Genomic DNA, 27,514 nt, shown 5'->3' with positions numbered 1-27,514 from the left:
AGAACGAATAATGCTATTCCAGAAAATATTTACAGTAAAATGAATGTGGGATTGACCCTTTTAATGGCAGTCACAGAAGATGATGGAAATGCCTGTCGCTGATGTTGTGCAGTGCAGTTTCACCTGCAGACTTTGCTGGAGGTTTTGCCAAAACACTTCCAGTCTTAAACTCTTGCATAAACAGTTCCACACCTGTTTTCTATGAATTGTGCTTCCCACAACAATCGACAGTGAACATGTGCTGTTATGTCGTGAGTACATTTTGTGTTTCATTCAACTGGTGACTACACACTTCAGCTCCTCTCACATTGACTCGAATGTAATGAGACAGGAAACTGCTTGGAACACAGCTTATGGGGGCTGTACATGTGCATATAGGGGACAGCATCAAAATTGTGATTTCCAGCATTTTCTGTGATGGGCAGTTCTCCTGTTCAATATCAAGGGTCAATTCCATGTCAGTCTTACAAATTTTTTTTTTCATGCCAGTTTTATTTTGTCCACCCTGTAGTTAATGTATGTAATTATGCTCTTTCGTTATATTCCTGTTGCAAGGGTGTTGAACCTAACATAATAGACTAGTATTATAAACTATGCGCTCCAATGTACATTGCTCCATTTAACTGTATATAGCTACAGCTTCAGCCAGTGATAAGCTACGTCATTACTACACTCCTGGAAATTGAAATAAGAACACTGTGAATTCATTGTCCCAGGAAGGGGAAACTTTGACACATTCCTGGGGTCAGATACATCACATGATCATTTGACGGCCAACACCGCGGTTCCTGGTGTGTCCGCTGTGCCGTGCGTGTGATCATTGCTTGTACAGCCCTCTCGCAGTGTCCAGAGCAAGTATAGTGGGTCTGACACACCGGTGTCAATGTGTTCTTTTTTCCATTTCCATGAGTGTATTAAATGATGACAGTAATACTCTAAAATACATTTCATTTTATCTCATTTCCTCTTAAATCACTTGTTACAAAAATTTAATATGTATATGATACATAATTTCCTTACCCTTTTTAGACAAGTTATAATTGGAAAGAAAACCTATATTTAGAGAAATGCAATAGGTGTCATGCTTGGGCTTGAATCTTAGTCCAGGAGATACGATACCAGTCTATATCACCGTTGGCATGATCATTCTGAAATCCTCACATAATATGTTTGGGAGCATGTTCATAGAACTGGTTTGTTTGTTTCTTGACTGATCCACTCTCGAATAGCATTGGGTGAAATGAATGCCTAAATCTTTCTGTAAGAAACGCGTACTTAACATTATTTACTCGAAACATTGTAGTCTCAACACAATTAATATTTATTTTTAACCTGAAAACACTTAATTCTCAATGCATTTACTTAACATTATTATTTCAATTAAAACATCGTTTTTCTCATTGCACAATTGTCGATATTCCTCTTTGTCTTCTTGTTGCTGAACTGCAGTACCTCCTTGTGCTTGGAGTATGTTGTACTGATCATGGGATACAGGAAATATCCATTTTAAGCTTGAGAGAATGTCTCTTAGCTTGTCTCCTTTAATAGGAAGAGGCAACAGATTCTAGGCAGCCATTGTATGTATCACTATACATTAATTTTGGGGTGTGACTTTATAGCTCAGTAGAAAATACGAGTTGAACACAATTTTTAATAATGAGTTTGCTTTGAGCAGTTACTGTTTGTGGTTGGTAAAACAGCTGCCTCATTGTAGAGAAGCTGTAGAAACACTCTAGAGTCATACAAGTTATCTTGAATGGCTTCTTTCGCTGGGATGTTCTTAGATCAGGTCCATAAACACTTCGATAATGTGAGGTGACATTTTTCTCCACCTGAACAAAGACTCTGTCATTAGGTAGCTTGTTGTGTCCAGCCTGAGGAAACGTGTTCTCTATGTATCTGTAACGACCAGACTTTTAACGGGCATAGCCAAAAAGCCACTAAGGTCCAGTTCTTGTTTTGTCCACCACAGTTATCGGAAAATGCACTCAACTTTTCCCCTTTGATGTCATTCTTTTCAAAATACATATTTAAACAGCTTGCTATTTTGTCTGGTACCCTTTTAGCTGTTGCTTCATCCCAGAAAAAAAATGTCCTTGGCTGTCTGCACAAGAATGGACACTAAAATTATAGCACCATATTTTATGCTTATAAAACATTGGCCTAGTAGTCAGTTTAGGTGCGGGTAGTGTGTGTTGCAAATTGAATGTGATTACTTGAACATTTTTGTCTTGTTTTGCTACTTTCATTGCTTCACATATTGCAGATTGCCCCGCCTATGCTTTTCGAATGTGGAATTTCCTGCTTTATTCACAATGAATGTATTTCAGTTTAGTTTCTACATTTCTCAGCATGCTTGATTGCTGCGTAAGTTGAATCGCACTGTTGGCAGTTGTCCATTTTAAGGCTCTTGAAACTAGCATTGAATTCCTTGGTAAATATTCATTGGAATTTTGTCTATTTGTCTATAGAAACAGGCCTTGTGCTGATTGACGTTCATCAATGTACTTGTCATAACAGAGCTGCATGGAATATTCCATACTTAATTACTCTCGCAATGAATCTTTTAGAGTTTAGCGACTCCTATACTCTGGAAGTTCGTCAGTAAATGTTTTCACATCATTGATGCCATCTTTTGAATATTTTCTAGGATGACTGGTATACTTACATCTGCCATCAGAAGTAGGTGAAATGGCACCATTTTTCAATTGTTTCACGATATGCTCCACACACCCTCTATTTTTCTAAAGTCCGTGTATGTTAAGAAATGCAGTTTTGCAAACAATGATGTCCTTTCCAGCAGTTATCACTGTATATAGGATTCTTTGACTGTCTAGGTATCTCATGTTTAGTCTTCTTTCAGATAACTGTTTTTGATCACAACCAACCTTGTAGGTAAGCATTTTGAGTATCATAGCAATTCATTTTCCAGAAATTTCGGTATATTGTTTGTTTTTCTACTTCGTTGATAAGCTGTAGAAATTTTTTTAGGACATTTCTATGGTGGGCCTATCCTTTTTTATTCATCAACATTAGCCTTGCCTCTGTACTTCATGTACTGCTTTCCTTCTTCCTGTTTTTCTTCATCTGTTCTTCCACACTGCCACATTTTAGCCTCTTTCGTCCTTTCCGTATGCACTGTTGATCAATAACATGTTTAGTGTCTGCTTCATCATGATCACTACTGCATGTATCTTCGGAGGGACATCTACCACCCTCTGAACCTACAAAAAAAAAATGAAAGTTGTAAGATTAACATTCTGCACGATTCTAAGAATAATGAAACACCTAAAACTATACATCCACTGTAGTTTTCATTATGTGACACATAAATTGATATTCTCCCGCATGCCTTCTCTAGGGAAAAAAATCTTGAAAAAGATAAGCATGTGGAATATAGAAACTCCATAACAACATCCATAACTTAATATCGATTGCTGTTAGAAGGCTAGGCATTAACATATCACTACATTTACAGATACAGTAATAATTCATAGAAAACTAATGTGGATTACTTACTATGGCAAGTAAGTAGTTTTAAGGATAGCTCTTAACATTATTGGCATAACATTGTCAAGTAAATTCGTGTAAATAATGTTATGGGATGCAACTTAACACTGTTTAATTGCAGAAATAAATATTCATATTTACCTAATTATCAACAACTTGGGAGGTGCTTTAATCTTCAGGAACATATTCTGGGTCTCCAGGTCATCTCCACACATATTCAAAAACTCACTGAAAAGCTTGTTTTTCACATGAACATTGGACACTTCACTCTCACTTGCCACAATGTTTTAGGTGCTTCCCATTGTTTACTTGCACGTGAATAGAAAAAGCTGCCAACTGCGAAAATCTAAACATTGACAAAGTGGTGCCATCTATCGGTTTTTCGTGGAACTTTTACTAGTATGAATGAAACGAGCCATCTCTGACATTTTACAATTAATAAGAGTGCTATTCAGAAAGAAGGGAATGTTTCCCTCTCATGCTGCTCGGCACGCACCAATCGCGTATATTTTGGTATGTTCGTGCTCGGCAGCTCAGTTGGCATCCATCTGTGACAGCGGGAATGTCTCCGTGCATCTGGTTTTTTCGATATTTGAATTTGAAATGAGCGCTGCAGTCGAAAATCCCGCCAGTTGTTAGGTGCGGTCTGTGATACGGTTTTTGTTGGCAAAAATCCTAAAACCCATAGAAATTTATCATGAACTGTGTGAAGTGTACAGAAACAATGTAATGAGTGAATGTTCTATCTGGAAATGGTGCATTCGGTTTAAAAATGGCCGAACCAGTGTTCATGATGAATAGAAGAGTGGATGCATGAGCATTGTGACTGATGACCTTGTCACTGAAGTTGATGAAACAATTTGTGAAAACCGTCGCTTCCCAGTTACGGAGCTTTGCTTTCTTTTCCACAAGTTTCATGGACTTTGTTGTTTGAAATTTTCACTCAAAAGCTATGCTACCACAAATTTTGTGCATGATGGGTGTCCAAAATGCTTGCAGAGCACCAGAAAGAATATGAGTGGGGGCAACATTGGGGGCATACCACGAACATGGTGATTCATTACTGGATCGAATTGTAACCGGTGATGAGACTTGGGTGAAACACGTGAATTGAAATGCTAAATTACAGTCCATGGAGAGGGGGACACAAGGTCTTCCCAAAAAGCAAGAAAATGTTTGCAAACCTTGTCAGCAAGGACTTCATGGCAACAGTGTTTTGGGAGCCGCAAGGTGTGCTTGTTATTGATTTTCTCAAATGTGGAGAAACCACAAATTCTGCCCGTTACTGTCAAACTTTGCACAGCCTTAGAAGAGCAGTTCAAAACAAATGCTGAGGAAAGCTGACATCAAAAATTTGGTTTTTGCACGACTATGCCCGACTTCTCACAGCAATCTGCACTAAAGAACTCCTTAATTCATTCAAATGGGAAATTTTCCCTCATCTGCCCTACAGCCCCAGTCTTGCACCAAGCGACTTCCACTAGCTTCCCAAGATGAAGAACTGGCTCGCAACGCAGCGCTTTGATGATGATGATGCGGAACTCCATGCGGGCATGACTCGCTGGCTGAAGTCTCAGGTGGCAGAATTTTATGACGAAGGTCTTTCAAAGCTTGTCCACTACTATAAGTGCCTCAATGTGTTTGGTGACTGTATGGAAAAGTAGTGTCATCGTTCATCACTCTTTCAGATGAATATAATAAAATGTGTGTTTTTAATGCCAAAACGTTCCCTACCTTCTGAATAGCCCTCATATCTCTGTTTCTCACAGAGTGCCCCTTACCATTGTTTACTGCTGAGACCCTCAAATAATAGTCAGTTTTGCTGGTAAGATTAAGGCAGAGCTCACCTTCTGATTACGTGGATAGAGAGGACTGGGCGATTTTTTAGGTTAAAGGGTCTCTGACAAGTACTAGCACGCGTACAATCTCTAAAGGATGAAGCCAAAATTATAATTAAACATTGTTGTTCATCTACTGAGAAAGATCCAGAGCTCCAAGCTCTCGTAGAAAGGACTGAAGCAGAAATTGTTATAAGCACTGAAAGTTGGCTGAAACTGGAGAAAAGTTCAGCTAAACTTCACCAAGACTTAATGCTGCCCATTTGGTGGTTAACATGTTTGTAGTTGTTAAACGTACAGGGTGTTCCATTTATCTGAAGACCACAAGCATGGCATTTTGTTTGCCGGTCACACGGGCCTGTTGAATTGCTGCTACATCTCCCTGCAAATGCTGCACTACACACCTTTTCAACCAGTGTTATTTGAACAGAGAAACAAGCCTCACGAGTTTAACAGTAAAGTCTGTGAACCCAAAAATTGCAAGACAGAATTATTCCTTTCCACTATTAGAGTTTATTCATGGTTCATATGTGCATACGAAATCCACTCATATTGTTTGTACAGAAGTTTCCAAGTATTAGAATTTTGAACCATGATGCAGTTTACAAATTAGTGAATAAATTTGGTGAAATGCGAGGTGTTCATGACAAGAAGCATTGACTACATACAGTGCTAACAGAAGCTCACTCTGATAACATTGCATACTGCCTGGAAAATTCCCCTAAAATGTCTCCAAGATACCTTTCACAGCAAACATAAATTTCTTCACCTCTGTACAGCTGCTGCTAAGTTACTTGGTCCAATAAGGCTCTATAAAGTAATAGTAGGGAGGAACTTCCAAACCTTGTGATCCTGTGCACAACGCTAAGTTTTGCTAATGGGTACTGAAGTGAAGCAAGTGCACAATGGTGAAATGGATCGTTACCTCATTCTGTTTTCAGACGAGATTTGGTTACATTTACATGCATTTGTTAATCCCCAAAACGGTTTACATTGGAATGGCGATAGATCTCTTCTTCTTCTTCTTCGTGAGGGATCCCTTCACATTTAGAAAACAGGAATGTGGCGTGCAGTTAATGGTGAGGCAAATCTTTTTGTAGAAACCACACACAACCTCCAGTCGGATGTAGATCTAATCGTCTTCCATGCAGACAAAGAGTCCACCACTGTCGTGATGAATCTCAGCTAATTCCTGAAGAAAGGGGGATGTTGTTGGGGTGAAGAGGGAGATGGATTTTTGTGTGATGTTCTGGGGAGGTCCCATGAATTTCAGTAGGATTGGAGGTTATGTTTGACCTCCGGGATGGGCTCAGTTTGCAGTGCCTGTAGGTGCAGGAGTGAGACAGTTGGTAGAGTCCTTTCTTCAGGAAGTCATTGAGACTCACCACGACAGTGGTGGAGCCTTTGACTGCAGGGAAGATGATTAGATCTACATCTGACTGCATGTTGTGTGTGGTTTCTACCAAAAGGTTTGTCTCACTGCTAACTGCACACCACACTCCTGTTTTCTAAACATGAAGGGATCCCTCATGAAGAAGAATAATAGATGTATTGCAATTCCAGCGTTGACAATTTTGGGAATTAACAAACATGTATAAATGGAACCAAATTTCGCCTGAAAACAGAATGAGGTAAGGATCCATTTCATCATTGTGCACTTGCTTCAGAACTCATTAGCAAAATCTAAAACTGTGCACAGGATCACCAGGTTTAAGTACTTGTGCTACTGTTACTTTATAGGGCCATAGACTAAGTAACTTAGCAGCTGTTTGTACAGAGGAGAAGAAATTTGTGTTTTGCTGTGAAAAATGTCTTACAGACATTTTACAGAAATTTTCCAGGCAGTATGCAATGTTATCAGGGTGAGTTTTTGTTAGCACTGTATGTAGTCATTTATGCTTGTTGTCATGAACACTTCGCATTTCATGAAATTTATTCACTAATTTATAATCTGCATCACGACTCAAAATTCTAATACTCGGAAACTTCTGTCCAAACAATAAAAGTGGATTTTGTATGTACATACGAATCATAAATAGACACTAATTGTCGAAAGGAATAATTCTGTCTTGCCATTATGGGTTCACAGACTTGACTGTTAAACTCGTGATGTTTGTTTCACTGTTGAAATAACACTGTCTGGAAAGGTGTGTAGTGCAGCATTTGCAGGACGATGTAGGACCCATTTAACAGGTTTGTGTAGCCGCAAGCAAAATGCCACGCTTGTGGTAATCAGTTAAATGGAGCACCCTGTGCTTTTAACAGCTACAAATGTGCTGCCACCAAATGAGTGGTATTAAGTCCTTGGTGAAGTATTGCTGAACTTGCCTCCAGTTTCAGCCAGCTTTCAGTGCTTACAATGATTTCTGCTTCAGTCCTTTCTATGCGAGCTTGGAGCTCTGGATCTTTCCCGATAGTTGTATAACAATGTTTAATTATAGTACTAATGTTTCTAAGGTTTGCTGTCATTCTGATTTTGGCTTGCTCCTTTACAGATTGTATTTATGTACTTCAGAGAGACCCTTTAACCTAAAAAAAAACCACCCAGTCTGCTCCACACTGTCCCCTCTATACATATAGCCAGATGGTGAGCTCTGCCTTAATCTTACAAGCAAGACTGACTGTTTTATTTATCACTTCAGATAGCTGCCCCAAACCATGGAGAAGATCTTCTGATCCACTGTGACATATAGTGTTGGTACTGAACAGCAGTTGGTTGCAACCTGTGCTGCACATAGTAACCTGGGTTGACTCTCCCCAGGTATGCAAACAGAATGAACATTAGAATTCTTCCCCTCGTTGGCAGCCATACACCTAAGGGGCTCCATCATGCACCTATCAACGGAGTTCCAGCCACTGATAACCCCAGCTTGCTTGACCTTGCAAGCTGAGAGGCTTCCTCAAAAAGAGGCTCAAGATATTTTGGAGACAGGCAGTGTCTGAAACCTGTTTACCAGATCAATCAGGGAGGCGTTTAGATTGGTCTCCCAGGAAGTTCCTTTTTCTGCCACACCTCAAAACCTACTACTGTATGACCATGGGTCATCTGGTCATCCTCAGTGCACGCAGTAACTGGGCCAACTACAGCACCACAGAAGTGGAATGATAGGGGGACACTTGAGAATTGCTGGACAGCGCTTGGATCCCCACATCTGCCCCCCCCCCCCCCCCCCCCCCCACAAGTTGCGTGACAAAACCCATCACAACTTGCAGATGCGAGAGAAGGGATTCCCAAGTCAGCTCGCTTCCGACCACAGTATTTGTGAAGTGTGGTAGTGAGTTTTACTCCGTTTTCTTGCTATAGCGTTTTAGCCACATCAAAAGGACTTGCAAATTACTTAAATGAGTAATAGGAAATTGTCCTAAACATGCTGCTCGCACTTTGTAGTCTACTTCTCTCTATTTCAGCTCACCATTGCTTAAACATAAATTTTCTAGCCACTAGTTCCGGGGAGTGAGGAAGTAACAATGAAAAATTCGTACATAATTGGCAAGTAGCCTGTGCTTGGGGCTTGTTTTTCATGCACACCAAGGTGTGTTGGAACACGAAGAGAATTATCATCTTTTACTACAGATGATACAGCTTTTTGTTTATCTTGCATTTTTAAATCTGTCAGTACCTGAAAAAGAAAAGTTTGCTCATTACACTGAGTACTCACTTTTCCCAAACTAACATAAACATTGTGGTGGGCTTCGTTATTAGCCCACTTTCAATTAACTTTGCGAAATAAGAGGAGTAACTATCATTGGTTGTCTTACTGCCATCAGCTGTAACCATACTGGGAAGATGGGAGGAGTCATTAGGGCTGGTGTGCACCTTGCCATTATTTTGTAATTGAGAGCTAACGAGTAGACACAACAGATTTCCCCCCAATATAACACCACCATACCTTTCTAGGGTCAAAATTACACAAATATGAAGTGAGTTCAGACTGTGCCAATGACTTGACTTATTGATTTTAAAATTTCACAGTTGAAGTAAGTTTATTGTGTTCAGATACTGATAAAAACATTCTTCTTTATTCATTATGATGGTATTGTGTTTTATACATACATTGACACTGACATTCATTCCAAGCTTTGTCCTTTACAATCAGTTAAGCGCAATACTATTATTGTATGTTAATACTTGGCACAATTGTTTCATTAATGAAATACCAATTTCATGATATACTTTATAATATATTACTTTCACATTCTTGTTACGTCTTCTTACATCATCATTGGTAAATTCTTTCTCAATACAATGGCTCAGTTGCTTTGTATGGTGTTTTTAAGGAACTTCCGTAACGTATGAGTCTGAGTAACTTCTGTAAGTCAGTTGTCTCCATTCTGGCATTATTTGAAAAACTAATTTATTTACTCACTAATATTATTTGTCATCAATAGTTAAGTTGCATGGTTAAGCTCTTGTCCAGCAGTTGTAATTATTACATACAAACATTGTCGCCCTATAGTTGCAAGTCTCTTTTCGTTCCTATCTACATCAATTTGTTTTTTGCCTTTTGTTATACTTCAGTGGTACATGTTTTAGTTACTTTCCTCCAAGAAGTGAGGAAATCAAACACTACTTCTCTCCACTAAATCTCGACTGTGATCCAATATTTATACAATGGAACCTCAGTTAACGAGCACCTCCCACAAGTGCAGTTCGCATAATGAGGAAAAGAAATTGTAAGAAAAAATGACTCGCTTAATGAGTGATGTTTTGCATTATGAGTGATGACTATGTAGTGTGTTATCACTAGCTGTTCCTACACAACGGGAAAACATTCAACAATATTACCACCTTTCATTGTCGGCAGCGGCATATTAACAATGTCTTTAGTACATATGCAGTCTGTGTTTAGCTCTCTTTCTTCTACCATTTTAGTACATCTTGTGATCAATAACTTTTCTAAACTTGTGTTCACACAGTGTTCTTTTGTTTGCAAATTCTAATAACCTTTGTAGAAATGTCCCTGAAGTTAAAGCCACAACAAGACAATCATAAGAGAAAGATGACGACTTTAGAAATGAAATGTAAAATCATTGAAAAACGCGAGTGTGGAATGAGTGTTGCTGATTTAATCCACACATACAATCGGACTACTTGAACTATGCTCAAGAACAAGGACTAGATTAAGGAGATAGATGCTCCAAAGAGAGTGACACATGTATCTAAAAAAACAGTTTCGTATTCTGGATGATGTCGAAAGGAATAAATGAAAAGCAATTGCAAGGTGCACCACTAAGAACAACACCATTTGTGCATTTGTGAGAAGTCGAGAATGATTTTGCTTCTAACCTTGTTAAGAAGACACTAGGATCATCGGCGGCAGAATAAGTGTTTAAGGGAAGCCGTGGGTGGTTCGAGAAGTTTGAGAAGAACCGACATCCACAGCATTTTGAGGCACGGTGAAACAGCCAGCATAAAGCTTCATCAATAACTTCAAGATGTTCGTAGATTCTGAGGATTATCTACCGCAACTGGTTTTTAGTTGTGGTGAGGTGGGTCTATTCTGGAAAAAAATGCCGAAGCGTACCTTTAGCAGAGGAGTATGCATTGCCTGCTCATAAACCAATGAAATACCTTCTTGCACTGCTACTCTGGGCCAATGCAAGTGGAGATTTGAAAATTAAAAACTGCTGCTTGTTTACCATTTAGAAACTCCATAGCCTTCAAGATGTGTAAAGGCCAGAAGAGCTGGTTAAATGTGATGTGGAGGTCTAACAACAAGGCTTCAGTGACACATGATCTTTCTTGGGGTTGGATCAGTGAAGCGTTTAGTCCTTCAATGAAAAAATATTTGCTCGAGATGAATCTACCACTCCCTGTCTTGCATGTTTGGATGACCCTCCTGCCCATTCTCCAGGCCTATAAGACCCATCCTTGAAAAATTTAAATTCATAAAGATTCAATTTCTACCTCCCAGCACCACTCTGTTACGCTGGGCTAAGAACCAACAGATTATTTATAACTTTGAGTTGACTGAAGCTACCAATCTCACTTGCAGAGTTTTGGAAATATCACTGCAACATTGTTGCCTGTGGCAAAATGATTGAAAAGGTATGGGAAGTGGTTACAAAGAGAACTCTCACTTGGAAGAAGCTTTGCCTGGAGTGCATTGTTGAATGTGAGTTGCCATGTGTTTCACAGCTGGAATTTGTCAAGAGGAGTTCTTCTGAGGAGGAGGTGGCAACAGCAAAGCAGCAATCATTTGGTGCAATAAGAGAAATGCTAAAAATGTGGGAATTGGTTGCATCGTACATTGAAAATCATTACCCTAGTAAAGCATTGGCTACGCATATTACAAATTTATATAGTGGTGATGCTGTTTCGCATTTTAGTTATATATAATGAATAATAAAGTACTTAAAACGGAATGTATAATTTTCTTTGAATAAAAGGCACGAATAAGATGAAACTTTCAGTACTTTTTCTGCATGGAATGTATTATCGTATTTTACATTAATTTATGTGGAATAAATTGTTTTGCATAATGAGTGTTTCGCACTATGTATAAGATTCTGGAACGAATTGTGCCCCACTGTATATATTTTTGGCATGCATCTTGGGACATTTCCTCTCTCCTCCTACACTAATACATACTAGATATGCTAACGTAAACATCGTGAAGATTTTTGCCGTCCAACATGTCCAAAGTAATAAATTCTACTTTTTGCAACATACTTACATTTACATATTCATGTTGGTCTTACTCCATGCATTACTCTCTCTCTGCTGTATGATACCATTGTTATTGAATTGGTTTTGCTTTCCTCCAATGCAAACTTCCGTATTTTTTCCCTCTAAAATCCTATTTGATCAGTTCCAGGTAAATGTTTCATAATAGTGATTAGGATGGATATGCGTGAACACATGAAATATTTACTTGCTAATGATGGAGAGGAAGGAGAATGAAACTTGAAAGGAGAAATGAAGTTTTATCCTGCTTGGACCATAGTGTGTGTCAAACTGTGAACCTGGCAAAGAGTTGCAGGTTCCCTACAGACTCTTAGTCCCTTTTACCAATAAATTTCTTTAGCCACAATGTGCCGTTTTCACCTTCAGTATTCGACGCGTGCTCCCCAATTTCGGTTTCTTCTTCTGTATACACCCTATTCCCCTCCATCCACATATTATTCTTATTGGGAGTTCCCAAGCTTCTTTGTCATTAACTGTTTACCTGTAAATTACTCTGTGATTACATGTTGATTTTGTAATGTCAACCTTTTTAGGTTCTGGTCAAAATTAATCCTGCTTAGATATTTTGACAAGAAGTCTGGTAAATATACCAATGCTCAAAGCCAAGAAGAAACATGGATGATCACTTAGGGTATTCCCAGCTGTCATTGATTTTAAGGCCTCTTGTTTTACTAGCCTTAAGAGTACCCCTTTAGCACTTGGTATTCATAATCCAGTCATTGGCATTACTGTTAATGTACCTGTATTAGAGATAAAATCAAAAAATGCCTGGAATAAGGCACTCACTCTGTAGAAGACTACGTACAATAATTCCTGGTATATTTAACTGAATTATAGTGTGCTTAATCATATCGCGAACAGTTATTTCATCATATTTCAGTAAATCCTCCTTGATTGGTCTCTAGCTGAAGTGATCTTCCTCAGTAGCAATTGCACTGAACTTGCCAGGATTATCAGTATGCATTTCTTAACTGCCTTTTCTAACACGCCTAGTGATTTCAAATTGTAGAGCAATTTACCTTCTAATCCCATTATAGCCATTTTCATTATCACATTTTCTGTCAAATGAGAGAGATGTGATCCACAACATGTCACGTACTCTTTGATTTACTTGCAACCTGGCATAAACTTATTTCCACTCCAAAACTCTCTCAACATGTCATTCTATTGAGTGTTTGATAAGGATTCATTTAAATATGCTGTTTTAAATTCAGATGCATTTTATAATGTATCATTAAATCAGCTGACCATCATGACACATCAACTGATAAATGACATCATGTAACTGAAATTTTCTCACTCTCAAACCATCCACTTGGAAACATCACCTCAAAACCGTTCCAGGATTCTAATAGGTATGTTCGCTTATCTTGATCAAAGAAGAAAAATTGCCATCATCTGAAGTAAGCAGTGTCAACAGAAGCAACATATTTCACAAAGACATTAAAATACCAGAAGCCACTTCATCATTCATGTTAGTACTACTGCTGTTCAAATCTATCACCTGGTCTACCAATTCTACTTTTTTCTGCTAGTTTTTCTTTACTTCCAACCTCCCCAGAAATATGTTTACCTAATTACTCATACTTCTGAGTACCATCATTTTCTACCTCTCACATGTCTTTCTGGCAAATTTCAGTTTGACTGTCTACTTTGGTATGTGCTTGAGAATGAAGTTTAGACTTTTGATCCATTCCTTCCATTGAGTTTCGTTTTAACAATTCATGGTCTCTTTTAAGTTTCCATTAACTTATTTTGGCCTTTAAACTTTCTTCTGGCTTAGTTTTCTGGCCCTCTACTTTTGATTTTAATTTCTTAGTATATTATACCACCAAAAAATAATTTGTGGTGTTACTAATGTCATAGAAACATCTTTTCTTTCTGAAAATTTTGGTGTCAGAGATGCTCCTCAACAGAGTAGCAGCAAAGATATCTGTAAGGGACCAAGCAGCAATATTAAACCATTTAGTTAAGGCTATATAGTGTAGTGTATTATAGTATAGTATAGGACGAGCTCATTTCTACATGTGATTATGAATTAAAATTCTGTTTGTGACAAGTTGCCTTAAGCAGAACAAAGTAATGTGAAGGTCTGTGTACAGAGAAAAAAAAGAGGAACGGCACAAGAAAATTGCTCATTGCTGGTAGTGGAACATGGAGTGGGGTATGAAAAAGATTCATCTGCAGAGAGAAAACATTTAATTCTAAGCTCCACCCTCAACAGCAGGACAGGCTATGCCAATAAATTTGGAGAAATCCATCAGAATTGATAAACAGTAAGAGTTAAGACTCTTGATAATCTCTATGGAAATGGATGTTTTCTTCAGTAGGTTTTTAGTCTTCCCCCTCAACCCCTTTTGGTTGGTAACCACTGAGCCTGCATTGTTTGAACTTTAATCTTGCTTTCCTAGCACAACTGTAGCATTGCCCTTGTCCGTTTTAAAGATAACATCAGCATCCACCCTGAGTTAACACAAAGGAAGGGGTTCCTATTTGGCCTGTTGTCAGTAACATTGGTGCTCCTACATGCCTTGTAGTAAATCACCTTGCTACTCGGCTGAGGAGCCCACTATTAGGTTGGTATGTGCATTTTATTAAGTACCCCATGGATTTCATACACTGATTAGAGGGACTGCATTTGAATGAATCTGACATTGTAGTAAGTTTGATGTGGTCTTTTGTTCACTCTCACTTGGGTCTGATTTATTATTGATAATTGAGTATAGGTTTGATGTTAAATTAATGAACCTGTTTTGACATATGCTGACAGCCACTTACTTTTTATTCAGCAATCATTTCTGCGGACAGACAGAGAGAGTAGTAACGGGGAGCCCTTTGCCACCCACTATTATTGCCATTGCGTTTATGAAAGACATTGAGGAATATGCCATGGAGTCAGTGGCATTGAAACCTGTGTGTTTTCTCAGTTATGTAGACAGTGTCTTTGTTTGCAAAATGAATTTCCACTCGACAGTGGAATGAGAACCATTTTGAAACTTGCTGGAAAACCGAAATTGTGTGCCAAACTGAGACTCGAACCTGGGACCTTCACTTTTTTGCAGGCCAGTGCTCTACTGAATAAGCTATCCAAGCATGACTCACAATTTGCCTTCACAGTGTTAATCCACCATTTTCTGAAATAATGGATTGCAAACCACCAGCTGTTCCAACACAACTTCCACCAGGTAGTGTTTAAACCATGTCACCACAATGTCCATTCTTCCAGGAGTGCTAGTTCCACAAGATATGCAGGAGAACTTCTGGGAAGTTTGGAGGGTAGGAGTGAGATACTACATCTACATCTATACTCCATACTCCGCAAGCCACCTGACTGTGTGTGGCGGACGGTACCCTGAGTACCTGTATCAGTTCTCCCTTTTATTCGTATTGTATGTGGAAAGAAGGATTGTCGGTATACTTCTGTGTGGGCTCTAATCTCTCTGATTTTATCCGCATGCTCTCTTCGCGAGATATACGTAGGAGGGAGCAATATACTGCTTGACTCTTCGGTGAAGGTATGTTATCGAAACTTTAACAAAAGCCCGTACCGAGCTACTGAGTGTCTCTCCTGCAGAGTCTTCCACTGGAGTTTATCTATCATCTCCGTAACGCTTTTGTGATTACTAAATGATCCTGTAACAAAGCGCGCTGCTCTCCGTTGGATCCTCTCACTCGTCTATCAACCCTATCTGGTACGGATCCCACACTGCTGAGCAGTATTCGAGCAGTGGGCGAACAAGTGTACTGTAATCCACTTCCTTTGTTTTCGGATTGCATTTCCTTAGATTCTTCTAACGGTGGAAGTAAGACTGTGAGGCTGAATCGTGAGTCTTGTTTGATAGGTGTTATGGAAGTTAGAATTTAAATGGCTTTTTAGGACATTTCAATTTAATCCACCTGAATATATGTGGCATGGGGGGGGGGGGGGGGGGAGGAGACTTCCATTCCTTGATGTGTTGTCTAGGAGAGAAGTTTTTACATTGTGACATGACATTTACAGGAAGCCAACACACACTGATATGTATCTTCAGGATGACCATTGTCACCGTCCAGCTCAGCATGAAGGGGTTCTTTCTCTCTTGGTTCATGGGGCCCGTGTAACTTCAGACTGTGGAAATTTGTCAGCTGTGTTAGCCTATCTGTAAGCCACCTTTGACTAGAATGGTCATAGTGAAAGATAGATCAGATGCGCCTTGCACCATTAACGAACCATGAATTGGATAAGTGATGACAATAACAAGATGGCACCAAAGCCTACAACCTGTGTTCCTTATGTGGGTAGGATTTCCAACAGGATTGGTTGTATTCTGTGGAAATACAATTCGAAAAGATTTGTTTGTTCTTCATCTAAGGTTAGGATTCTTGTGGAATTCATAAAGGATGGTCTTGGTTTCCATAAGTCAGGTGTATTTGGCAATTATTGCATGTTATACAGGCTGTACATAAAAACCAGGAACACTTTCAATTATTTATTTCACAAGAACCAAACATTGTACAGATATCATACATATTTCATTTTGAAAAGGAACCGTGAAAGTTTTTTTTCATGTATACTGCCACAGCGTAGTTTGGTAATTTGTCAGCACTAGTCGCAAACATCGCGAGTTCAGGTGCGGAGCTGTACGTTGGAGTTCAACAAAAACAGGTGTCTACAGCTTTCAACAGATGTTTAGAACCAAGTACGGTAAGAAGACACCAACAAGGAAGGCCGTTTACCTCTGGCACGACAAATTCCCTAAGACAAGTTACTTGCACCTGGCAAAGATCCTGTGAACTCAAAATTGCTCCAATGACAGTGTGGAAAGTCCTGCGACAGAAGCTGTCTCTGAAACCGTTTAAATTGGAGCTAGTGCAGAAGCTCAGTGATGATGACGAAGACAAGTGTTTTAAGTTTTGTTCACAGTTGCAACAATTGAATGAGGATGGGGATGGCATTGTCGATTGCTTAATTTTTAGCGATGAAGCCACTTTTCACCCTAATGGGAAAGTGAACAGGCATAATTGTCGAATCTGGGGTACAAAGCATCCAAGCGAATGCATTGAATTTGAGTGTGATTCCCCAAAGGTAAATGTTTATTGTGCGTTGTCATGTCGAAAACTGTACGGGCCATTCTTCTTCACTGAGAGCACAGTTATTGAATATTTTTACTTGGACATGTTGCAGCAGTGGCTGATGCCTCAAGTGCAGTTGGACTCTCCATTCATCTTTCACCAGGATGGGGCTCCACCCCATTTTCATCCTGAAGTTTGTGTGTACCTAAACACGGAGCTGCCACTTTGATGGATCGGCCATGCTAGTGAAGGGGACAGCTGTTTCATGATATGGCCTCCCTGATCACCAGATCTCACTCTGCCTGACTTTTTTTTCTGTGGGGGACACATTAAAGATGCGGTATATGTACTGCCTCTACCACGTGATGTAGCAGAGCTCTGAGAGAGAAAATGGGAAGCAACTGTCACAGTCGATGATGCCATGCTAGGATGGGTATGGTAACAATTCGATTACTGTATTGATTTCTGCTGGGTCACTCATGGTTCGCATATACAATGTTTATTTCTTTTGCAATAAATAATTGAAAGTGTTCCCAGACCTTATGTACACCCTGTATATTGGTCTCAATATCAGGACTGTGGACGACTGGTGTATTGAGCATAATCATCACAGATGCTTACAAATGAACAAATCTGTTATTGCTGAACATTGTTTTGGCACAATTGCCCTATGGTGTATGGTATGCGCTTCTAGCTGTTGGCGTAGTATTATTAAAGAAGCAGTTGAGGCCAAATTACCAAGTGACCTTGTAAAAAGAGATTGAGGTTTCTGTTTAAATTCTATTTAAAGCATAGGGACAGATTTGTGCTACGTCATTCCCTTGGTAACTAATATTCATTATCAATAACTTTCGATGTTGTTAATATTTGGTTGTGTGACACCACTGGTATTGGTATGAAACGTGTGTGTGTGTGTGTGTGTGTGTGTGTGTGTGTGTGTGTGTGTGTGTGTGTGTGTGTGTGTGTTGTAGATATATCTATCTGAATAATTTTGATACACAGCCCTGCACCTCGACCCCCACCCCAAAATTTCTCTCCAGTAGAAGATTAAAGAGGGCTTTGAGAAATAGAGAAGCAGCAATATGAGTATCAAGAGCTCAGATGTAAAACCAGTCCTAAACAAAGAAGAAACTTAAATGTGGGAGGAGTATACAGGGTGAAAAGTATTTAAACTGACAACCTCTGGGAGGTTGTAGGGGACATAAAAACAAATATTTTTCCCTAACGTCATTTTTCCCTATGATGAGTACAGTAGAGGAAGATTTCTCTGGTGGCAAATTAATTGAACCAACTGACACTTTTCCATTTTCTTATCATCAAGAGACAACACATTAACATAACCCAATTTCAATTACAGTAGATTTTCAAAAATGCCTCCATTGACATGTAAACAAAGGTTACAGCGTCGGAAAATGTTCTGTCTGACATGGGCAAAAACCCCGGGAGTATCGTGAATTGTTGTTGCTGCTGTTGCTGCTGCTACTATCTGGGCAACCAGATCCTCTTCTGATGCAACAGGAGTTGCGTAAACAAGGTTGCACATCTCTCCCCACACAAAAAAGTCCAGAGGGGACATATCTGGGGATTGATAGCCCATGATACAGGACCATCTCTGCCAATCCACGTTTCTGGGAACTGTCGGTCCAGGAATCGACGCACATGATGACTGAAATGTGCCGGCGCCCCAGCATGTTGGAACATGCATTGTCTTGTAGGGAGCGGGACGTCTTCCTGCAATTATGGCAATGCTGTGGCTATAAAATTGTAATAGTGCCTGCCATTTAATGGCCTAGGTAACAGATACGGCCCAATTAAACAGTCCTCATCAACACTGACCCACACATTAATGAAGAGCTGCTTCATCGGTAAACAACACGGAGGATGAAAATGTAGGATGCATTTCACACTGTTCCAGGTACAATTGTGAAAACTGTGCTCTGGGTGGATGATCAACTGGTTCCAGGTTCTCGACACGCTGTAAGTGAAATGAAAGTAACAATTGCACTCGAAGGATTGTTCTTACATTCGTCTGATTCTTCCCCATGTTAACGTGTAATTGCACGAGTGCTGATTGAAGGATCCCGCTCTACATGCTGCAAGACAGATTCCTCAAATTGCAACGTTCTTAGAGTGCAACGGCATCCCTGTCCAGGTAATCTGCTAAATGACCCGGTCTCACACAGACGTTGGTATACAGCACCAAAGGTTGTATGATGCGGCATACGGTGATTAGGAAATTGTTGATAAACCCACTGTGCAGCTCGTCCGTTGTGATGCGCTACATAGTACGCTCCAACCATCTCGGTGTACTCACTCCACGCGTATCTCTCAATTAGCAAATAGAGACAATGCACTACTAAATTGGTGGGCAGCAGTTGCCTAAAACTGAAGAGCGTAATACGCCCTCTTACAACTGAAGATCGTAATATGGCCTCTAACAAGCGAAGAGCGTAATAATGCCTCCACCGGTTCCAATAATCCTCATAGGAAAAATGACATTAGGGAAAAATATTTGTTTTGATGTTCCCTGCAACCTCCTAGAGTTTGTCGGTTTAAATACTTTTCACCCTTTATAGAGGGTCTATATTTATTTATTTATTTATGCATTTATTTTACCTGGCAAGATTAGGGCCTTCGGGCCCTCTCTTACACCTAACCAGGCATACTCAGATTGAACAAGTTAGTTTCTACATAACATTAAGGACATATAACGTATTATGCAGTATTGATGTTAAAGAAAAAAATAGATATTATAACAGTAGTACAATGATAATTATAACAATAAAAAATAATTATAACAATCAGGAATAATAATGATAATAATAATTATACAAGGAAGATGAAGTTAAAGGCAACGTTAAAGAAAGGGAAGTGGATGTAGATGAAGATGAGATACGAGATATGATACTGCAAGAAGAATTTGACAGAGGTCTGAAAAATCTAAGTCAAAACAAGGCCCTGGGGGTAGAAAACATTCTGTCAGAACTACAGATAGTCTTGGGAGAGCCAGTCATGACAGAACTCTTCCATCTGGTGTGCAAGATGTATGAGACAGACAAAATTCCCTCATACTTAAAGAAGAATGTAGTAATTCCAATTCCAAAGAAAGCAGTTGCTGACAGGTGTGAAAATTACCAAACTGTCAGTTTAATAAGTCATGTTTGCAAGGTTTGCAAACAACATTGTAATTATGTCATAGACAGAAAAGGACTTGGAAGAGCAGATGAACAGAATTGACAGTGTCTTGGAAGGAATAGGTGTAAGATAAACATGAACAAAATCAGAGCGAGGATAACGGAAGATAGTTGAATTAAATTGGGGGATGTGAGGGAATTAGATTAGGAAACGAGGCTCTTGAAGTAGTAGATGAGTTTTGCTGTTTGGGCAGCAAAATAACTCACGATGGCCCAAGTAGAGAGGATATAAAATGTAGACTGGCAATGGCAGGAAAAGCATTTCTGAAAAAGAAAAATTTGTTAACATCAAATGTAGATTTAACAGTTCGGAAATCTTTTCTGAAGGCATTTGTATGGAGTATTGCCCAGTATGGAAGTGAAATATGGACAACAAATGGTTTAGATAATCAGAGACGTGAAGGTTTTGAAATTTGGTGCTACATAAGAATGTTGGCTGTTAGATGGGTCAATCACATAACTGATGTGGAGGTACTGAATACAATTTGGGAAACAAGAAATTTGTGGCACAACTTGACCACAAGAAGGGATCAGTTGGTCAGTTGGTAGGACATATTCTGAGACATCAAGGGATCACCAATATAGTATTGGAGGGAAGTGTGGGGGGGGGGGGGGGGGGGAGGGAGAGAATCATAGAGGGAGACGAAGATGTGAACACAATAAGCAGATTCAGTAGGATGTTGGTTGCAGTAGTTATTCAGGGATTAAAAGACTCTCACAGGATTGAGTAGTATGGAGGGCAGCATCAAACCAGTCTTTGGACTGCAGACCACAGTAAAATGGAAAAGGAGATGCAATATATCTCTCTTTTCTCTCTTTTTAGTAAAGTTGTGCCTTTTCTCACTGATTTGGTGCAGTTTGTCTTCATTAGTAGTATAATATACCTGTCTAATATTCAGAATTCTTCTTCAGCAAAAGACTACCCAAGAAGTTTCTTTTTGTATCCAGAGTTAACAAATTTGTCATCCTCATAAATCTTATCTTATCTTACCTTACCTTACTGTTACTGTCTGCGTTTATCCTCTCTACTTCAGCAGTCATCAGTTACTTTACTGCCCAAATAGTAAACTCGTCTACTGTTATTAGTATCTAATTTACTAATCCGATTCTGTGAACAAAAGCTAATTTAATTAAATAACACTTCTTTTGTAACACAGCGACCCTCCCCAGACTCGTTTTGTTAAGACCCATGCACTGCTTCTAACAGAGAGAATTAACTATTAATAATAAATATATCTTTCATCTAATTATAGGTTCCGGATCCTTTCCTAGAAGCCAGGCCATGGGTGAATTCGTTTTAGAGCAGTTAATTTTATTCAAGGATTCTTATATTTCAGTTGTGAAATAATCTCTGAATACAGATTCCGAGATAAAGGAGACAGTAATTCACAGATTCCTAAAGTACTGATTAATTGATGTGTGCAGTTGGATTTCAGTTGGGATCAAAAGTCAGTAAATGTTGGCAAATGTTAAAAATTACATATCATTTCAGACGACTTCTTATTCTGCTTGTGGGGCACAGGGACGTAGCAACAATGGCCTTTGACAGTTGGAACTGACTTTGTGGGGCAGCGTGTCTGTCGAAAACCACCGTTGTGCAATGTTGTGCAGAGTTCCGTGCTGGTAGTCATTTGACGCTAGACGTCGGTCAATTTGGGACATTAGGGACAAGTGGGAGACACTAGAGTATCCGTCCTATAGTCCTGATCTCTCCAGCCGGCCGTAGTGACGGTGCGGTTCTAGGCGCTACAGTCTGGAACCGAGCGACCGCTACGGTTGCAGGTTCGAATTCTGTCTCGGGCATGGATGTGTGTGGTATCCTTAGGTTAGTTAGGTTTAAGTAGTTCTAAGTTATAGGCGACTGATAACCTCAGAAGTTACGTCGCATAGTTTTCAGGGCTATTTGAAGCCAACCTGATCTCTCTCAAAGCAATTATCTCGCCTTCGGTGCATTAAAAAAGACTTTGGGGGTCGACAATTCCTATCGGACGAGGATGTGCAGCAATCAGTTACCGATTTGTTCATGCAGCAGGACACGGTGTTGTACCAAATGTGTTATCTTCACCGTGGTGAGTTGGTGGGATGATTGCCTCAATGTTCACGGCGTTTTTGCCTGATTTGCAGACCGGTTCTGGATTGTATTACCTTCGAACGGGAACTTATCGATTGTCCATTATATTGTACTTCCAAGGTAACAGAATTCGTTAACTTCATCTACTTAGTGATCTCCAATTTTGATGGTAAGTTTCTCGCTAATTTCATTTCTGCTACACCTCGCTATTTTCTTCTTTCTTCGGTTTACTCTGTCCATATTCTGTGATCAGTAGACTGTTCATTCCATTCAGTATATCCTAGAAGATTTCCTCACTGAGGATAGCAGTGTCAGCAGCGAATGTTATCGATATACTTATCCCTTACGGGTATCGCCCCCTCATATCTCAGACTTTTCAGCTCTGGTGTCACCACTGACGGTGTTTCCTGCGTTTTTACGCCTTCAGCTGGTGGTAGAAAACTTTGACGGTAACTGTTTTCAGTGTTTCGCCTGTCATTTTCACTGACGCGTACGTTCGCACAGTGGAACCGTATTGGGCACCTACAAGCCCTGCTCCATTGCGCGCCGCTCTGTGCTATTGTTCTGCGTCGCGCGGCCGCTGTGGATGCGGCTTCTGTCAAAAATTATAGGTTTGTTTTTTGTGACTTGACGAAAACAGTGACGCTGTAGGCATCAGGTAGCGGAGCGCGGAGCCTTTAGATCCAAGAAAGTGCTAAATGAAGCATTATAGCATGCATTGGAAGGCAGTAAAGAGTGGTGGAGAAGCACTCAGCATCTCGTGAACTACGGTCAAATTTATGGGGCAATGCGCTAAAGTACGCTGCAGTTAGTGAAAGAGACCGGTAACGAAGAGACACAGGCTTACCGAGCGGACTGCTTCAAATTATTTTATGAAGTTTGTAGCGTGACGTCAAAAATTTCGCTCACTTTGGACGTATGCTTTAGTAAATATAATCGTATTCTGTAGTGGTTGGTACTCGTGGAGAGACGCCGGAAGGTGGCGGATGCAGTCACCTGGCAACAGCAGGGCAGCGTTTCGTAGTGCCTCGGGCCCCTCGTCCTTAAAGTCTACATCGATCGGCACGCTGCGGCTCCGTGGTGCTCTGCCATCTCGATCTCTCCCCGGACGTTGGCTGTGAAAGGGCGCGCTGCGCCGTGCGCACGCAGCGCAACGGGACGCAAACACCTATCCAGAGCGCAGGACTCGGCGCGTCGCGGTAAACTCGCGAAGGGGGAATTGGCCAAGGGCTTTTCCACTCAGAAATCTTGAAGTCCAGAGGTCGATAAACATTTAGAACGATCTCATCTCCACAACATACGGTTTTTATTTACGCTTTCCTAAAGGGTAAATACTCTCTTGATCACCTTAGTCTACGAAGTCCCTAAATTTTGTAACGACAGAAAATAAGTTCTACTCCTGGAGGAGTCTCTTCGTATTTTTAGAAGAACGCGACACTATTCTGAGAGCTGAATGTGTCGTTTACTATTGGATGCAGAAAGAGTGCTAAAGGAATGACATGAAACAACGCAGTGAAACACTTCGGAATTCGCATAGACTTAGCGAGGAAAGAATCATAAATCATATGGAGTGTCTTCGAAAATACATGATTGACTGGAGAAATATTTGACTTCTAGAACCCAGTAATACTGGACGGCGAAAGTAGCATCGGATGTGCCGCAAGGCATAATTACATAAACGATTTATCAGACAGTACTAGCCACACGAAAAGTTTGATCGCTGAAGATGCTGTTGTGTACAGAAAAGTATCGCCGTTGAACGATCGCAGGGAATTACGGAAAGACTCCGACAAAATTTCCTCTTGGTGCAATGAACGTTCGCAGCAAAGAGAAGGAATGTGATGTTATCTGATTGTAGGATTAGTGGTGAACATCTTGAGCGTGTCACATCGTTCAAGTATTTAGGAGTAATACTCAGAAAAGATGTGAAACGGGATAAATACTTTTGGGAAGAATCATCTGAAGTAAAATAACTTACGGGACGGAGTGCGGTCAATTATAAGAGTACTGTTGCAGAACCTACATCTGCATCGACATACATACTCAGCAACCCACCTAACGGTGTGAAGGAGAGTACTTCTAATACCACTACCCCCTTCTCCTCATTATTCCATTCGCAAATGGTGCATGGGAACAGTGACTGCTATAAATTTCCTTATGAACTCTGATTCATCTGATTTTGTGGTCATGCCCGTTTCAGGAGAAGTTAGTGGGAGGAGGTAATATGTTACTTGATTTTTCTTCGATCGTTCGCTTAGGAATTTAAACAGTAACCTTCTCCTTGCTACAAAGCGCCTCTTGTTGTTCCGTTGCCCCCCCCCCCCCCCCCGCCTCTCTCTCTCTCTCTCTCTCTCTCTCTCTCTCTCTCTCTCTCTCTCTCTCTCTCTCTGCCTCCTCCCCCCCCCCCCCCCCCCCCAGATAATCCTTATTTGAAGCCCATATCAAGTAGGTGCAATAACCATCGAACAAAATAAAGAACCCGCTGTTAGGTTTGTGACTGATCGGTAGAGTCCACACTAAAGTGTAAGAGAAATGGTTAGGGAACTGAAACGGAAATCTTTCGTAGCTGGGCGTCGTAGTTTTCGTGAAACCTTTTTTGGTAAATTTAGAGGATCTGTACGCGAAGAAGATCGTGCGACTATTAAACTGCCACCATAGTTTATCTCGATTAGGGATCATCAGAATAAGACAAGAGATTTGGGCGCGGTCAGTGGCAGTTTTCCTCCGTTCAGTACTTAAATAGCAAAAAGATCCATAATATTGGTAAAATGTACTCTCCACCATGCACAGTGAAGTATATGTAAAAAGATTCTGTGCTAACCGTGAGCTCAGTATTCGTAAAGAGACTTACAGGATACACATCACGCAAGAAAACCAAAAACTTGTTACGAATTCAGCAATGAGATGAGTTTTCGCCCTTGTTACGTGACAAGTTTGTCTACCAGTTATACTTCAGTGACTGTTCGTCTGTCCATAGAGTTAGCCACTCACATTAGCATTTAGTCCAGAAATTACTATTATATGGTAGATACAGCGCAGGAAGTTTTCTTTCCTGAACTGCAAGGTCTTCGTTCTTTTTAACACTTATTATGCCACAAGTTATTTTCCTGAAATTCTCCCTCGACAGTTCCCTAATGTGTGCATATCGATGAAACTATGAAATATTCCATTGGTAAAAGGGTGTTACGATAGTACACTGAAATATTGACTAAGACAAAAGAGATTCTAACCCCCCGCCCCACCTGTACATGGAGCAGTATCGGAAGACTATCAGTCACGTATAACACATCTGATATGAACAGTTTTAAAAGATGTTACGGGATTACTGAACACAGATATGCGACAGATTAGCTCAGAAAGTTCTCTGAATCATCGTTAACCAACCTAATAGCGAAGCAGGATTTGTTCTTCATTGTTAATCCAGTCTTTATTATTATTATTATTATTATTATTATTATTATTTAAGCCATGCTAGAATCATTTGCGTTGTCGTGGTTTACTTTGTCATTTTCCTTTGCCTAATTTTCTAGTCCTTTTAGTGCCTTCTGTACGCCCTCTCGTACTGCTGATCCGATCACTATATCGTCTGCACACAGAACGATTTCCGCATTCGAGTCTTTCTCGATCTCGCTTTTGACACCTACTGTAAAGATGTTGAACAGCGCTGGATTTTTTCTCTAAGCTCTTAGTATCGTTGTTTATTTGGATCAGATTTCGTTGAAGGCATATCTCGGTTGCTCTCACTAGCCGATGTTTCTCGCTGCCCATTCCTTTCAATTTTTGCATTGGTTTTCCTTTGTTGACAGAATAGAACGTTTTCATGAGATCCACAAGAACTCCATGGTACTTTCCTCTTTTGTGTCTCAGCGTTTTTTCTATCTGGTGCGTCAAGTATTTCACTGCATGTGCCTTTTTCCTGCTCTTCATAAAGGCAAATTAGCATTCCATGACGTTTTCCCTCGCCTGCATCGAGTAGTAGTCTTTTGTAGAGTATTTTCATAAATACGGTACTTTAAAGAAAGCGTTTTCTAGCGCCACTTCTCGGAACAAATCCAAGGACGCTCTGTCTCCCTTTCCTTTGTACATGATCTTTATTGTCGCTGTTTCCGCGTTTCAGGGATTTTTCCTGTCTGTAGCGCACGTTCATCAGGTCGTTCCGTAGTTCCTCCATGCTGTTGATGACATCGTTGAGATGTTCCAAGTAAGTTTTGTCTGGATCCACCACTCTTATGTTTCTTCCTCGTCTGCTTGTCTTTTTCGGAGGTGTATGCGGTCTCCGTTGCTTTCATTTCGCATGGCTTTTCTGTTTCCTATTTGTTCAGTATTTCCGAGAAATATGTTTCACATTTATTCACGTGGATTTCTCCTGTTGTGGGTTATACTTCCTTCCTATTACTATGAACTGAACTGGTCCGATTCTGCTTCAATTTATGATTGTCTTACCTCCTCCTTCATATATCCCGCTCTTCCTTTCACATGTATATACATATTTCCTTCCTTTTGTATGTATAAGCAGTTAAATTTCATGTCGTATCTGTTTTTTCTGTGTATAGAGCCAGCAGCGTCTTTCCTGGTTGTGAGTTATTAATTACTTGTGATTATACTTAGCGGCGCACCCAGTGCTGATGATACAACTATGAAGAACGCGATACAAGCTTCTCATGCTGCAGTGCGGTATTTTCTGGGAAAAATCTATTGCAGGCAGTCGGTTATACTTTCTCTCTTATCCGTGAACTCTACCATGACGTAAACATTAACGTGTAGTAAGTTACAGAGTGGTGTCGCGGCAAACTTTTTAAGGAAGATTATATAGCGCCACTCAAACTGTCCACCAGTTTGCTCTTGGTCTGAAGACCGAAATAGTTAGTTTCACACGTGGATGCTTCCCACATGCAAAGCTCTGTTCTCTGTTCGATACGCTATTTTAAAAACAGGCAGGCAGGCAGACGGGTAAGGGACGGTGCCGAGTATTGACTAGAAGAGCGAGGCATTGTGGTGGGACGTTCATGAACTTCACGTTAAATATTCTCTCCACGCAGGGGAGTAACTTTCGGTGTTTTATGTACAGTTCCTAAACATTTTTGCATTTAAAAAAAAATGAAGAAAGAATTCCATTTAAGGGGGTTATAGAACACCATGAAAAAATCAGTTTCAAGTTTTT

The 27,514-nt window shown here is 40.1% G+C and overlaps 1 protein-coding gene across 7 annotated transcripts in view; it reads left to right on the top strand.

The window, feature by feature from the left end:
- LOC126268754 (E3 ubiquitin-protein ligase RNF19A-like) overlaps nt 1-27,514 on the top strand; it is a 354,985-nt gene that overhangs the window by 277,320 nt on the left and 50,151 nt on the right. The window lies entirely within an intron of this gene.

This window comes from Schistocerca gregaria, chromosome 1 (assembly GCF_023897955.1).
Source record: "Schistocerca gregaria isolate iqSchGreg1 chromosome 1, iqSchGreg1.2, whole genome shotgun sequence".
NCBI classification, from domain to species: Eukaryota; Metazoa; Arthropoda; class Insecta; order Orthoptera; family Acrididae; genus Schistocerca; species Schistocerca gregaria.
Note: the sequence above shows the minus strand (reverse complement) of the source record. Positions and strands in the feature narration are given on the sequence as shown.